The sequence below is a fragment of the Anopheles marshallii genome, chromosome 2 (assembly GCF_943734725.1).
Source record: "Anopheles marshallii chromosome 2, idAnoMarsDA_429_01, whole genome shotgun sequence".
In the NCBI taxonomy this organism is placed as follows: domain Eukaryota; kingdom Metazoa; phylum Arthropoda; class Insecta; order Diptera; family Culicidae; genus Anopheles; species Anopheles marshallii.
This window is the reverse complement of record NC_071326.1, coordinates 58,389,116-58,405,454: the sequence shown is the minus strand read 5'-3', so window position 1 is coordinate 58,405,454 and position 16,339 is coordinate 58,389,116.

The following is a 16,339-nucleotide window of genomic DNA, read 5'->3' as shown; positions in this document are numbered from 1 at the left end:
TGGCCATCGAAGCTTCATCCCATACGATCAATGCAGTCTCGCTCATTAACTCGGCTAGTTTAGATTGCACCGGAATAGCGCAAGTACTGCGATTGTTAAGAGCAAGGGGCAATTTAAAGGTGGAGGGCACTGTTTTGCCACCACTGGACGTATAGTACGTATAGGCCGTATAGTTGCATGGTACTATTGGAGCAATATATCTCCTTTTTTCTAGCTTCTCTGATAGTAATTCTTTGTTCCGTTTGGATTTTTTTTATTTCTACTTCATCCTTCCATACTGGGCAGCCTTTATCTAAGGCCGAATGGGTTTCGCCGCAGACTATACATTTTGTCGGATTTGTGCATATTTCATGAAATTCTCCTCCACATTTAGCGCAAATTTTTTGATTGAAACATTTATTTTTGGTGTGACCAAACCGCATGCATTTAATGCATCTGATTGGATTGGGTATGAATAATTCTATTTTTTCTTATAAGTATGTCTACTTTTCTGGGCAGCACTGTTGTTTTGAAAGTTAATATGGCCGATTTCTCGTGTTTGTGATTGTTCCATCTTTATCTTTCCTTTTCAAAATGTATACTTCAGATACGTTCTGTGGTAATAGCCCCTCTAGCAGTTCATCTTCTGTCAGGAACTTGCAGGCATCACATCACATCCCCTTGCTAGTGTTTAAAGTTTTGTGTTCATAACGTTTACCTCCATGCTGTTGTCTCCGTGGTTTAAATTAATGTTCTTGAGATTCTTAGCCTCGTTTCGGTTTCTAACACGGATTAGTATTTTTCCGTCTCTTAGGAGAGTTCTTTCGATTGGTCTGCCTCCAATCGCCATTTCCGATGCTTTTGCGAATAGAAAGGGATTGTAGCTAGCAAGTGTTTTTCCCTTTGTAGTGCTTTGTACCATAAAAACTTTCTCAGACCCGACTGTTTCGCTACTATCCAAGTGTACTCGCTCACCTCTAGATTTCTTTTATTTCTGGAGTTCCTGTTGGGTGGATCCCCTAAAACGCTGAAATAGTACCCAAAGGCCCCATTTCCTCCAGGGTCATCGACCCCCATCGCACTAGCACTCTTCACACTATTTCACTATTTATGCTGTGTTATTAAGTAATGAGGGGAAAAAAGGATACTTTTTTGTGATACTTTTTTATGTTGTTGGTTTATTTTTATAAAGGTCTTAGATGGAAATTTTGCACTTTGATGAAATTGAAAAATGGAGTGATAGTTTCGTTATCAAACGGTAAAACGTGACCGCTTTGCACAAGTGTTAACCGGGCACTGACGAACCTTATCCGTGTCCTAATAGCCCACCGACAGTGTTGTGTAAGTTGCACAATCTTAACCTTCTAACCATGTATGTAACCATGTACGAACTTCTACATTGGCAAACGCCCACCCGCCTGGAGCAATCCGAAGGACAGGAATGTGGTTGTATACGTATGTGTACAAAACAGTTGCGCATTATGTTCAGCTTAATAAACGTCTATACTTTTCAGCACCGTATTTTTGCATCATTTCCTCGAGGTCATCATTACTGGAAGAAACGATTGATTTTTGTCGTAAGTAAAAATACATTACGGCGCACCAGGCACGGCACAATAGGCATGGTATATGTTGAATAATGTTTTTCGTTTTCGAGCAGTTTGTGATGAAAGTCACAGGCCATGAAAGATGCAGAAGATGAAATAAACCCGTGAACACCTCGTCGACTTTGCAAACTCTTGCAAATCGCTGGCATGGTTCGCGTCCGGAACAGATCAAAGAGAACGATAGGAAGGATCTGGCGGAAATCACCGGAAATCATCACAACTTTGCCACCGAAATGTCGTCGCACATCGATGATGTCCTGTAGTGTGCGATCGATAGCCTCGAGTGCGTAGCGACTGGCCATCGAACCCATACGATCAATGTAGTCTAGCTCATTAACTCGGCTCGTTTAGATTGCACCGGTATAGCGCAAGTACTGCGATTGTTAAGATCAAGGGGCAATTTAAAGGTGGAGTGCACTGTTTTGCCACCACTGAGCAGTAGTGCATCGATGCCGCTCGAAGCTGTGGCAAGTGCGATTTTACACTGACGACAGGTGTATGCTTGAATCTTTTCTAACAGATACGATTGTCCGGTACCACCCGGATTGTCGATGAAGAATAACCGTTCGCTCTAGGTGTTATTCGAATCCACAGCCGCCTTTAGTTGATCGTACACTCTGAGCTGATTAAGTGCGCTCACCTACTGCGTTAAGTAGGTGTACCGTGGAGAGTGTACTGTCGAAATCGGTCACAGGGTGTTGTCGTTCAGCATCCACGACAATGCTGAACGTGAAATGGTGCCCGAACGTGTTCCACAAAAGCCGCGGATTCTGTGGCTGTCCAGCTGTCAGGATCATAGCGAAAAAGGTCCGCAACTGCCGGGGCATTTGGAACGATGCCGCTTCACGTAGTGCCCGTTCCCACTCATTGTCGTCCTGAAGCAGACCCTCCATGACGGCGGCTTGTTGATACGTGGCACACACTGTGCCACGGACTGTACGCAAATCCTGGAACGAAGTGGGCCCTTTGCGGTAGCATAACAACAGCCGCAAGCAATATCGCTCCATGTCCGCCATAGGACAGTGGTTATCCTGCCGATAACCATCTGTTCGTTGCGGATGCGTCGTACCCACTGCTGGCCCGTACCATTGTGCACCATTGTGCCTCGGCTGCCGTTGAGCTGCTGTTGGTTTGGCGAATCGATAGTGCATCGAAACTTCATGGTACAGTAAAGTCCGGGCGAAATCATCGTGTGCTGCCAACTGGAAAAAAACACGTCAGCATGTATTCTTACCACGTGCCGATTCGTCCTGCCTGAAGAGAACACTCTACTGGTGGAGGAAATGTATCGGTAGTGTAATGACGGTGTGAGATTTCGCCTGCACCTCGAATCGCATGATTCTCCAGCAGCTTTCGGACGCCGAAATGTACCGCACGTAGTCGGCGATTTCATCCACTCTCGATCCGAAAGATACAGCAGCTCGATCGTTGCCCTTGTACACGTATTTGTACAGGTACTTGACACCGGTGATGGACGTACACACTTCCACGTTGATATGACAGTCGTACTTGTGTGAAAGCCACGGGTTGTACGGTACGACATGTCGGTTATCAAGTGCTACCCCTTTCACCGTCACGGTGCGTCCATCGTTCCGGCGACGGTATTCCGGATAGCCATTCTCGGATGCGCGTGTCTGCTCGCAGAACGATTTCGGGTAGCGTTTTGTGCAAACCCCGTCCTTCATACACGGAGACTTCCGATTATGAGCTCCACACGGTCCATGCATCATACACTGTGTCACGGTGTGGTAAAGCTGTTCGTTGGCCGGATCCAGAATTTCCGCCGATACGAATCTATCGTAATGGTCTGGCGTTTGGGGTTTGTCGTTGTTTCCAAGAATCATTAGCAGGTGGGCATGAGGCAGTCCTCGCTTCTGGAACTCGATCACGTACACTTTGGCGACCTCCACGCCAAGTGCATCCTTGTGCAAAACGTTCAGTATCGCATTTTTCTTCAGATGAAAAATGCGAGTCGTGAGATCCGGACGATCGGACGCATGTTGTCCGGGAAGCAGTTTATCTCGGGTAATCTCGGGCCACTTAGGGTTGCAGGTGATGGTTATGAAAAGGTCCGGCTTCCCTAAGGCCCGAACGATAGCCATCGCATCCTGGTACTGTGCTCGCATGTACCGTTCACTGCCGACGAAGGATGGAGCCAAAATCACTTGTGTCCCCGTGGTATGTAGTGTCCGACGGTGAGTGTTTCCGTTGCCATCGGCCATAGTGTTGGTGTTGATGATTTCCGTATCTCTCTGCCCGTTGGCTTGAACAGAGCCAACATTCCGAGACCGCTGTGGTTCGACGATAGATGGATGCTGATGCAACGTCCCAGACGCCCTGGTACAGTTCTGCTCGAAGCTGTTGCTGATTGTTCCTTTGGAAGAGTAATCGCTGAGCCTCCATCTTGCAGTACTGGTCCACACAGTGCTGCTGGAAAAGGCGCCCGCCCCGAAGGAACAGCGTGCTGTCAGTCGGTCGCCAGCACAGCCGATATGCTGCTGCCAGCACAGCCGGATCCATAAGCTGCTCGTCACGTTGCACTGGTGGTTGGTGACGGCGCGTCTTCGGAAGCCCAAACGTCCTGCCCAACTCTCCGTATGGATGTAGCAAAGGGTATTGCATGGCATCGAAGAGCTGATTTTGTTCAAATACTCGTGTCAATTGCCCGTTGACTCGGTTCTGCACGATCAGGTTTCGGGCCGGCACATTTTGCCCTTCCACCAAGAGATCTCCTACCTCGGCTACCGTCGGTCGGTTATAGCGGCGCTGGTCGACACCTTCGATCCGTGTATGCAGTAATAGCTGGATGTTTTGGCCTGCCCCTACCAACATTCGCTCGTAAGCGTGCATGAATGTTCTGGCCAGTGAATTATGTTCCGTGAGCACCCGCTGCAGCGTTGCCATAATGGTTCGATCCAACCCAGCGCAGAAAGACATCCTGGTATCGAGTACTGCGTTATACTGTTCGACATGACTCGAATCATAAAAGTACAGTTGAGGGAACGATGGCGCATGCCCAGGCAGATGCGTCAGGGAGCCGATACGGTGACAAAGCGCTCCCTGGCTGGGGTAATTGTAGACTCCACCGCCAGCAACGGTTTCGTCCTGCCTTACGGGATCGTTCACTCTGGTCGATGCACCCATTGATGTGAACGCAAATGCATTATTGTACTTGCGGATGTCTTTCATGAACTGCGGATTGTTGAACAATCGCTGCAGCTCTACTGGAAGTCGATCATGTAGTGGCAACACAACCTGACCACTGTTTCATTATTGGTGCCTCGCTAGGCCACTTTCGTGCATTGCAGTAAGCGCAGTTCACCTGCGAACTTAAGAGATGCCGTTCCGGGTGGTTGTATTCCGTGTGATAGCCCAGCCCAATGCGATCTTGAAGGTATGATTTCATGCACATCATTATGGGTCCAGGAAGTCCAAGCATGTCAAGTTTCGCGAGCAAGATGGAATGAGACACACTATCGAAAGCCGCCTTTATATCGGTATAGATGTGTCCTGTAGACCAGCGTCAGTAGCGCTATAGCAACTGCTGACAAATTCCAATAGGTTGGTCGTCGTTAAACGTCTATGCATAAATCCATGCTGGTTCTACCTAATATAGTTGCGCGCCGAGGTCCGTAGAGGATCATGGATGAGCAGCTCGAAAACTTTAGCACCTATGCTAAGCGAGATTAGACCATGGTAGTTGACTGCTTCATTTTTGCTGCCCTTCGTGTCGATGGGGGTTATGTTTTCCAAACTGTTACGATAGATTCCACTGTGAAGCGATTCACGGAAGATTTTTAGTAGCAATGGAGCTAGTGATAAGGCGCAGCGCTTTAGGATGATACCCGGCATACCGTCAGGACTTGGGGCATGTGAGGGCTTGAGACGATCGATAGCAGATACGATCGACGCAATGTTAACGACCAGTAGCGTAAGCCACGGGGCCACGAGCGATGAGGATTCCCACAAAATTCTAAACATTGAGTGAATTGAGTTTTGAGGAAAACCTGGCTCATCTACAGCAGTCTCAAAAATTTTTGAGACTTTTTGACAGATTCGGCCAGTCAGCAGCTCAAAATGTAAACAAAACCTGTTGTATCTGTCGATGTTATGGCGAAAGAATAATGGTTTTTTTTTATACAAGTACACTTTTTGCGTACTATTATGAATGTAAATACATTCTGAAAGTGTTTTATGCGTAATTATGATTGTACAAGCATAATGTTTTGGCGTACGGTATGATGTTTTTATGACTCCGCAACGTACTTTTTGGAACAATGTGTGACAAAAGTTGTCAACATGTTTTTTAATTGAATTGATACTTTTCAACTGCAATATGATTGATCGCTCAAGCTCCTGTAATTAAGAAAATGATGGTTTAATTTTTGGTTTATGTATTTTGAAAAAGAGCGTGATAAAGAACGTAGAGCAAATTCAGTTCGGCGTATGAATCTACGATAACATGTCCTGTTGTATCACTCATCAATTATAAACTGATGATGAACAATTGCACAATGATTAACAGCAGATTGCTCATTTCACTTATGACGAATGATGACTGTTGTCACCGTCCTGTTCACCGTCCTGATCACGGGAAACTTCGCAATCCTCTCGAGTGTTTTGATGACAAGGATAACTGCGCATTTGGTGTATCAATCCATCGTCGACGCTCACACGGTCCGAATATTTGCTGTTCAATCGAAAGATGAAGAAAGCTTAAAACTTACTAACTACGATTGATCGTGTATAGTTATAACAGTACTCACTTACCGTGATCGATTAGGGAATAAATTCGTAGCACATCACAGCACAACACTTCAGCAAGATGACACTTTGCAGAATGAAGCCTTTCTGCAGTGTGCCAAATCGTCACACACACACACACACACACACACACACACACACACACACACATAGCGGATATCCATGTGAGAATCAAACGTAAAGCGAAGCGATGTGCAACTTGAGCGTTGCAATGGTGACAGAAAGAGGACGAACGATCACCGCAATAGGTGGGAGAAAGACAGCATGAACCAGCGTATACAAATCTTGGATGAAAGTACGCGCTTGTGGGTTTCCGCGGAAGTGAAACTAGGGGAAACGGTGGGATTGCATACAATTTTCCCCACTGGGTAGTTTCATCAAAAGTTAAAATCTATCTTTCGAGCTTAGGAGGAAGGTCAATGCAAGCGTAATCGAGCCGTATGTCAGAAGTATCGGTTGTATCATTCATTACTAGAGCTACGTTTTCGAGATCAAACTCGCGGCTTCAATGGAGGTCAGAGGGGAAGCACTGACGCGCATCTAGATGTCGGATGCAGTTAACCAGTTAGCATAGGTCAGGCCCAGAACACGCCCCGATGAATTGCTGTGGTAGTTCAGCTGGTGTCGCCCACTCTGATGCAATCCGTCCACGAATTAATTGTTGTGCGCAGAATGAGTGTGAGGCTCAAAGATTCCAAAAGCAGTTCCAAGTTCCGCTGTAGCCGGTGACTAGGATATTGCAGGTTGCTTGAAGTCTCCTATGAATATAAATCTATCTCTCGGGTCCAGTGTGCTATTGACATCATTACTACAACCTCAACTATTATTATTAACCATATCATTACTACAACCTAATGAATTATTTTAAGTTTACAGTAATTTATTGTCCGGGTTTATCACCATTTAGATCACATGTAGGTTCATAATAGAGGATTACACATAGATTCTTCGTCCGGTGTCGCGATATGGTTTGGCAGTGCCACTGTCTCGCTTCTGATCCAACTTTTGTTCTCTACTTGTATTCAAAAGTCGTCGTCTTGTAGTCGAATAGTGTGTTCTTGCTGTTCTGGGAGACAAGGGTCTGGATGGGATGGGAAAGGATGGGATGTATCGATAGTTCATAATCATAGCTTTAGTTCGAGGTGCACCTGTACATGCTGGTATGATAATGCTGGTTCGACGTTACGGATTTCAGAATCCACTTTGTCCCCTGTTTGTGTTTGCCCTGCAAAATTATTTCTTAGTTATTTCGGCGATCGCTTCACCCTACAAAGGAGAACGAATCGGTCTCGATCTTCATCTTCGGATGCTGTTGCAATTTATGGTTACGTCGGTTGTCGGTTGTAACCAGAGCAAGGCTACTGTTTGACACTAGATGGCTGAAGATAATCTAGATGCCTGATCAGCCATATCTGACGAATCCGAAATGTCCAACCATGTGAAACTTCTTCACTTCGGTAACACACCTGCCGTTCGAACAAAACTTTGAAAGTAGTTGGTCCGTTTGTTTACGAAGTACCTGATACACATCGACTGATGACGTCAAATATTGTACTGTATTTAATATGATAGCTAAAGAAGATTAAAATATGATGGGATGTCCACTAGAAGTCAGGGAACTCTTCTGAAAAATCGTTAAAATCATCCTGTGGCAGTAAACAGTAATCCTGTGGCATTCATGACTCTTTCATCACGCTGTACTGCCGTGGCGTACATACTCCCACATTTCGTTAGTTCGCTTACTGGATTTAATCAAGACTGAGCTCGGGGCCACCCGCAACTGCTTAGTTTGTCTGCAGTTAAATCCGTCACTGCTTTCACGATGTTTCACTAACGCCAAGAAATGACAACGTCCTTCAATGTCTATGTTGTAAAGGGTGCAGTGCTGCCTTTATGTTTAACGCTTGGATAGTTTATGCTTTTCGTCTGTGGTAGGTTAAAAGTAATTTCTACGACCAATTTTCGAACGCAGTACTCTACCAAATGTCATTAATACTATTCTGTGGTGTTCAAATAACTGATGATGATGAGGATTATGAGTCTCACCTCAAAGCAAGCCTCACCGCAAGCCAATACGATCGAGTGGTGTCATCGAAAAACTCCGCTCTTATGCATGACAGTTTTTTTTTTCTCATGATTCCGTACATAATTTTTAATGGTAGCTTGTATAAACATTCACAAAAAATGCACTACTCTTTGCAACTTTGCTACAAATTGGTAACGTCCCCTTGCGCGCCCGCTGGTTTAAGAACTGATGCATCACTTTTTGTACCCTGTTTAAGCTGCTACTATTAACATCATTATATCCCCTCATCATCAATGATCATAAATGCAGTTGTTTTAATCATTAGGACAATGGACAGGATTACACTACAAATTAACATTACTCTTATATAGAAGGGTTGTTTAAACAGCGCATCTACGTCCTAGTGCAGTAACTTTATTTGTACCTCCAACTTCACGATGCAGCTTGTTGTACAATTGCATTGCTCTAAAGTGCTCCAATTCCTCGCTAGTTTTGTTTAAAAGTTAGTACGTCTTGGTTCTCGCGTATGATTGATTTTAACTTGCTGCAAACTAGTGATCTAACTCGTTTGAGGGTAAAATAAGCGATAATCATGAATTATGTTTCAATTGTAAATATCATTATGGACAATTAAACCTCTTTGGCCCTATCTAGCCATATCTACATTGCTTTTTTGCTACTGCAGCATTCAATATCATGAATTCAGCCATACAATGGTTTGGTTTAAAAAGTGAACAACAAAATTATATCGTATTATACGAATGAAAATAATACAGGCATTCCCAGTACTTCCAGCATCATTCACTGCTACTGTGCCTGTAGCAACTTATGTTTTACCATAAATTTCCCTCAGAATCTCTACACAAACCTACGCACAGAAAAGAATAACAAATAATTCAATAAAAAAATAAAAGAAAATGTCCTATATACCTTACCCCAAAAACACAAACACACAATGATCAAAGGTTGGTCAATAATTTAATGTACGAACTTATAACTTACCCGTTACAAGTTCGTACATTAAATTAAAATTAATTAAGTTATTTAAATTTGTATCACAAAATGATACAAGAAGCTCGAATTTGAAAGCTCATAACGTCAGTCTATAGCAGCTAACAGGTGCAACAATATTTCATTATTAAATGGTTTTCCGGTGATATCATAGTATGAGTTGATTTCGGGTTAAAAATATAAAAACTTGTTGTTTTGGCTTCCCTCTGTCTCGCAAAAATATTTAAAAGAGCCTAACAAGTGACATAACGGTTGTGCACATAATACAGCTGGTTCCACAAATCCGAACTTTGTTTTAAGAGTATGATTCAGAGGTCGAGTGCTACGATAAAGCAACTAGGCAGATGCTTGGTGGGGATTTTCGTTAAGTCCGAAGGCTGGATGAAATGAAGCAGGACTTTCGGTAGATCGCATAATTTCGATCGTGAGAAAGTGTAGCCAAACATTGAATAGTTTCGTTCGATTGATCTTAAATAATATACCAACGTCGTTTGGGTAAATTACAACCGTTACGGTTATGCTCCTATTATGCCATAGACCATATCAAAGAACCCGTCTTAAATTGCCCAATCTAGTGCCTGCGATGCGCTAGCAGGTTAATCCGAAGAAGTCTGCTTACCTATCAGCTCAGATGTTCGCCGATGTAAATGCTTGCTGTGACATGGATGCCACATTGCATAATAAAGTGTGCTTATTGTTATTGGATTTTTGTAACTGTTAGCATCTTTGCTTATGTTAACACACGTGAAGATTGGGCTTGTCAACATTCAGCGCTTCAACAATTTGTTTCGTTAATGAGTTGTGAACGAAATAGTCGTTAGTAAGTAAGAGTAATAGCAAAAGAGTGCGGTTTTTTGCGACAAGGAGGGGAAACTTTCCAAAGGCTGACATGTGTAACGGATTACGGACACGTAGTGGGGGATTCACAACTTTAAGAATAGCGGGACCGCCCTAAAACCTAACTCCTTGAGCCATTTTGCTGAAGCAAGGCTGGCGTTAACCGACTAGCATATGATCCGTTCCTGAATATAAACGGAAGTATTATACTTACCGCATTATGCTAGTTATGTTGGTTTGCTGTTTGTGTGCAATCTGGTTAACCGGGGTGGTTACATCAACCGATCGCGGATATGATGCGTTCCTAAATAGATACGAAAGAAATATTGCAACTGAACTCTTGAGTAATATTCTGCTACTTACTGGATAATGGTTATTTGCCTTGCTATTCGTGTGGATGTTGGTCAAACGTGGGGCAGGCGTCAGCCAACTAGCATGTAATCCAATCCTAAATAATTTTTTCAACACAAATATTAGTATTCAATCAAATACACTGATCAGCAAAACATGGTTACTTACTGGAAGATGCTAATTGTCCTGCTGTTGGTACGCGTATCGTGTTGTCGCTCAACACGTTTCCCGTGCAATGACCGCAACAAGGGCTGCGAACACGTTCTCCTCGTGCTCTTTGCGGAACATATATTCCGCAAAGTAGCCCTCCAACGAACCTTGTATGTTGGTCCCCTTCTGCTTCAGGAAATGCTTCAACCACCGCCACACATTCTCGATCCGTTGGGTGTGGACATCACCCTGGAGCGGATCCACGAAGTAGTGAGAATGGTTGACGGTGGCGTGCTCATATCCCAAGCCGGCGACTCCGTTGAATCCTGCCCAGCAGACGGAGAGGATACGCGTTCCGGGGGCCACATGTCGCTGGATTAGTCCGTGCAGCACAGACTGTGTCCGGGTCGCCACTCGCTCGAAAAAGATTTCCCGGCAAAGACCGCCAAACAACCACTCCCGATTAGAGTTGCTGATCCGGCCAATGTTGTACTTGCGGCGGACGACCTTCGTTTCGTCTACCTCAACGGTCGTCCCTGCTCCGCCGATATGCCGCGATGTTCGATCGAACTCGTAATCGAACAAGAAATCGCGGAGCAGTCTGTACCCCTCCAGGACCGCGCATCGGCTCAACTCGGTCTCTGTGATTGCGTGGCTCACGGGTGATCTAGCCTCCCACTCGTAGAACAGACGCGTCAAAGTGCCTAAACTACTTTTTGCGTCGAAGAAAATCGACCCGGTGCGGAAGCTGCAAGAAGCCGCACATGCCTTACGGCGGCACAGCCACTTGAACCGGTCATTGGCGGTCACTTTTTTCAACTTCATCGAGCCACTACAATTCGGGCACGACTACTCGCGCTTCAGCAGCCCCTGCAGCCACGCGATCCCACGCAACGGAACACCAAATAGTGCACTCAAATCACCACTGTTTTTAATTTCCATCGTGGAAAAAGCACGTAAAAATAGCGTTAGCAGGGAAAGTACGGGAAAGCAAAACTGTTCGCACATAACCGACCACGCGCTGCCAATGGTTTGGCCAATATGCAATTTTGGCACTTTTCCGATTCATTACAAACAACCTTACTAATTTCACCATTCGAGCAGTAACGATTTAGGAAACTTGCTCATATGTGGTTCGCTAATTGGCTTTTGCATTGAAATGATATTATATGCGCTGCCACTATCGAATAAAGCCTGCAGAACACAATGGCCAAATCCAATAATTACCATTGTTTCATTGCTGTTCGTCAAATTTGTAAACGCGACGACTGATCCTTATTTTCACACTCATTGGCTTTATGTCCGAGCGCACCACTTCCGAAACATTTTACACCGTTTGTCTTCTCTGTACAATCAGTAGCCACCTGCCCCGGTTAACCGCAAAGATAACACTTTGGTTTCCACGTGTTTGACACCTCTGCTTGCTGCTTCGATGTGTGTGTGACACCGGATCGCCTTTTCTTGTCGATTTTAGCTTTTGCATCAGCGCGTTCAGAAAGCGTTGAGACTTTCTTCCTTTTAAGAACGGATCCGCGAAGTTATAAGAACGGTTAACGGTGGAGTGTTCATATCCCAAACCAGTTAGACCATTGTATCCCGCCCAGCAGTCGGAGAGGATACGCGTTCCGGGGGCCACGTGCCTTTGAACCCGTGGAGCACCGACTCTGTCCATTCTGTCCAGGTCCATTCTCCATACGCTCGGGAAAAATATTCTCGGTTTCCCGGCAAATACTGCCAACCAACCACTACCGATTGGAGTTGCTGATTCTTCAAATGTTATACTTGCGGCGAACCTTCGTTTCGATTACATCGACGGTCATCTCTGCTCCGCCGATTTGTCGCTCAAACGACCGAATCGAACAAGAAATTACAGAGCAGTCTGTACCGCTCCAGGATCGTGCATCGTGCAGGATGATCCGTTCCTGAATATAAACGGAAGTATTATACTTACCGCATTATGCTAGTTATGTTGGTTTGCTGTTAGTGTGCAATCTGGTTAACCGGGGTGGTTACATCAACCGATCGCGGATATGATGCGTTCCTAAATAGATACGAAAGAAATATTGCAACTGAACTCTTGAGTAATATTCTGCTACTTACTGGATGATGGTTATTTGCCTTGCTATTCGTGTGGATGCTGGTCAAACGTGGGGCAGGCGTCAGCCAACTAGCATGTAATCCAATCCTAAATAATTTTTTCAACACAAATATTAGTATTCAATCAAATACACTGATCAGCAAAACATGGTTACTTACTGGAAGATGCTAATTGTCCTGCTGTTGGTACGCGTATCGTGTTGTCGCTCAACACGTTTCCCGTGCAATGACCGCAACAAGGGCTGCGAACACGTTCTCCTCGTGCTCTTTGCGGAACATATATTCCGCAAAGTAGCCCTCCAACGAACCTTGTATGTTGGTCCCCTTCTGCTTCAGGAAATGCTTCAACCACCGCCACACATTCTCGATCCGTTGGGTGTGGACATCACCCTGGAGCGGATCCACGAAGTAGTGAGAATGGTTGACGGTGGCGTGCTCATATCCCAAGCCGGCGACTCCGTTGAATCCTGCCCAGCAGACGGAGAGGATACGCGTTCCGGGGGCCACATGTCGCTGGATTAGTCCGTGCAGCACAGACTGTGTCCGGGTCGCCACTCGCTCGAAAAAGATTTCCCGGCAAAGACCGCCAAACAACCACTCCCGATTAGAGTTGCTGATCCGGCCAATGTTGTACTTGCGGCGGACGACCTTCGTTTCGTCTACCTCAACGGTCGTCCCTGCTCCGCCGATATGCCGCGATGTTCGATCGAACTCGTAATCGAACAAGAAATCGCGGAGCAGTCTGTACCCCTCCAGGACCGCGCATCGGCTCAACTCGGTCTCTGTGATTGCGTGGCTCACGGGTGATCTAGCCTCCCACTCGTAGAACAGACGCGTCAAAGTGCCTAAACTTCTTTTTGCGTCGAAGAAAATCGACCCGGTGTGGATGCTGCAAGAAGCCGCACATGCCTTACGGCGGCACAGCCACTTGAACCGGTCATTGGCGGTCACTTTTTTCAACTTCATCGAGCCACTACAATTCGGGCACGACTACTCGCGCTTCTGCAGCCCCTGCAGCCACGCGATCCCACGCAACGGAACACTAAATAGTGCATTCAAATCACCACTGTTTTTAATTTCCATCGTGGAAAAAGCACGTAAAAATAGCGTTAGCACGGAAAATACGGGAAAACAAAACTGTTCACACAGAACCAAACACGCTTGGCCAATATGCAATTTTGGCGCTTTTCCGATTTATCACAAACAAACAAACCTTGTATGTTGGTCCCCTTCTGCTTCAGGAAATGCTTCAACCACCGCCACACATTCTCGATCCGTTGGGTGTGGACATCACCCTGGAGCGGATCCACGAAGTAGTGAGAATGGTTGACGGTGGCGTGCTCATATCCCAAGCCGGCGAGTCCGTTGAATCCTGCCCAGCAGTCGGAGAGGATACGCGTTCCGGGGGCCACATGTCGCTGGATGAGTCCGTGCAGCACAGACTGTGTCCGGGTCGCCACTCGCTCGAGAAAGATTTCCCGGCAAATACCGCCAAACAACCACTCCCGATTAGAGTTGCTGATCCGGCCAATGTTGTACTTGCGGCGGACGACCTTCGTTTCGTCTACATCGACGGTCATCCCTGCTCCTCCAATTTGCCGCGATGTTCGATCGAACTCGTAATCGAACAAGAAATCACGGAGCAGTCTGTACCCCTCCAGGACCGCGCATCGGCTCAACTCGGTCTCTGAGATTGCGTGGCTCACGGGTGATCTAGCCTCCCACTCGTAGAACAGACGCGTCAAAGTGCCTAAACTACTTTTTGTGTCGAAGAAAATCGACCCGGTGCGGAAGCTGCAAGAAGCCGCACATGCCTTACGGCGGCACAGCCACTTGAACCGGTCATTGGCGGTCACTTTTTTCAACTTCATCGAGCCACTACAATTCGGGCACGACTACTCGCGCTTCTGCAGCCCCTGCAGCCACGCGATCCCACGCAACGGAACACCAAATAGTGCACTCAAATCACCACTGTTTTTAATTTCCATCGTGGAAAAAGCACGTAAAAATAGCGTTAGCAGGGAAAGTACGGGAAAGCAAAACTGTTCGCACATAACCGACCACGCGCTGCCAATGGTTTGGCCAATATGCAATTTTGGCACTTTTCCGATTCATTACAAACAACCTTACTAATTTCACCATTCGAGCAGTAACGATTTAGGAAACTTGCTCATATGTGGTTCGCTAATTGGCTTTTGCATTGAAATGATATTATATGCGCTGCCACTATCGAATAAAGCCTGCAGAACACAATGGCCAAATCCAATAATTACCATTGTTTCATTGCTGTTCGTCAAATTTGTAAACGCGACGACTGATCCTTATTTTCACACTCATTGGCTTTATGTCCGAGCGCACCACTTCCGAAACATTTTACACCGTTTGTCTTCTCTGTACAATCAGTAGCCACCTGCCCCGGTTAACCGCAAAGATAACACTTTGGTTTCCACGTGTTTGACACCTCTGCTTGCTGCTTCGATGTGTGTGTGACACCGGATCGCCTTTTCTTGTCGATTTTAGCTTTTGCATCAGCGCGTTCAGAAAGCGTTGAGACTTTCTTCCTTTTAAGAACGGATCCGCGAAGTTATAAGAACGGTTAACGGTGGAGTGTTCATATCCCAAACCAGTTAGACCATTGTATCCCGCCCAGCAGTCGGAGAGGATACGCGTTCCGGGGGCCACGTGCCTTTGAACCCGTGGAGCACCGACTCTGTCCATTCTGTCCAGGTCCATTCTCCATACGCTCGGGAAAAATATTCTCGGTTTCCCGGCAAATACTGCCAACCAACCACTACCGATTGGAGTTGCTGATTCGGCAAATGTTATACTTGCGGCGAACCTTCGTTTCGATTACATCGACGGTCATCTCTGCTCCGCCGATTTGTCGCTCAAACGACCGAATCGAACAAGAAATTACAGAGCAGTCTGTACCGCTCCAGGATCGTGCATCGTGCAGGATGATCCGTTCCTGAATATAAACGGAAGTATTATACTTACCGCATTATGCTAGTTATGTTGGTTTGCTGTTAGTGTGCAATCTGGTTAACCGGGGTGGTTACATCAACCGATCGCGGATATGATGCGTTCCTAAATAGATACGAAAGAAATATTGCAACTGAACTCTTGAGTAATATTCTGCTACTTACTGGATGATGGTTATTTGCCTTGCTATTCGTGTGGATGCTGGTCAAACGTGGGGCAGGCGTCAGCCAACTAGCATGTAATCCAATCCTAAATAATTTTTTCAACACAAATATTAGTATTCAATCAAATACACTGATCAGCAAAACATGGTTACTTACTGGAAGATGCTAATTGTCCTGCTGTTGGTACGCGTATCGTGTTGTCGCTCAACACGTTTCCCGTGCAATGACCGCAACAAGGGCTGCGAACACGTTCTCCTCGTGCTCTTTGCGGAACATATATTCCGCAAAGTAGCCCTCCAACGAACCTTGTATGTTGGTCCCCTTCTGCTTCAGGAAATGCTTCAACCACCGCCACACATTCTCGATCCGTT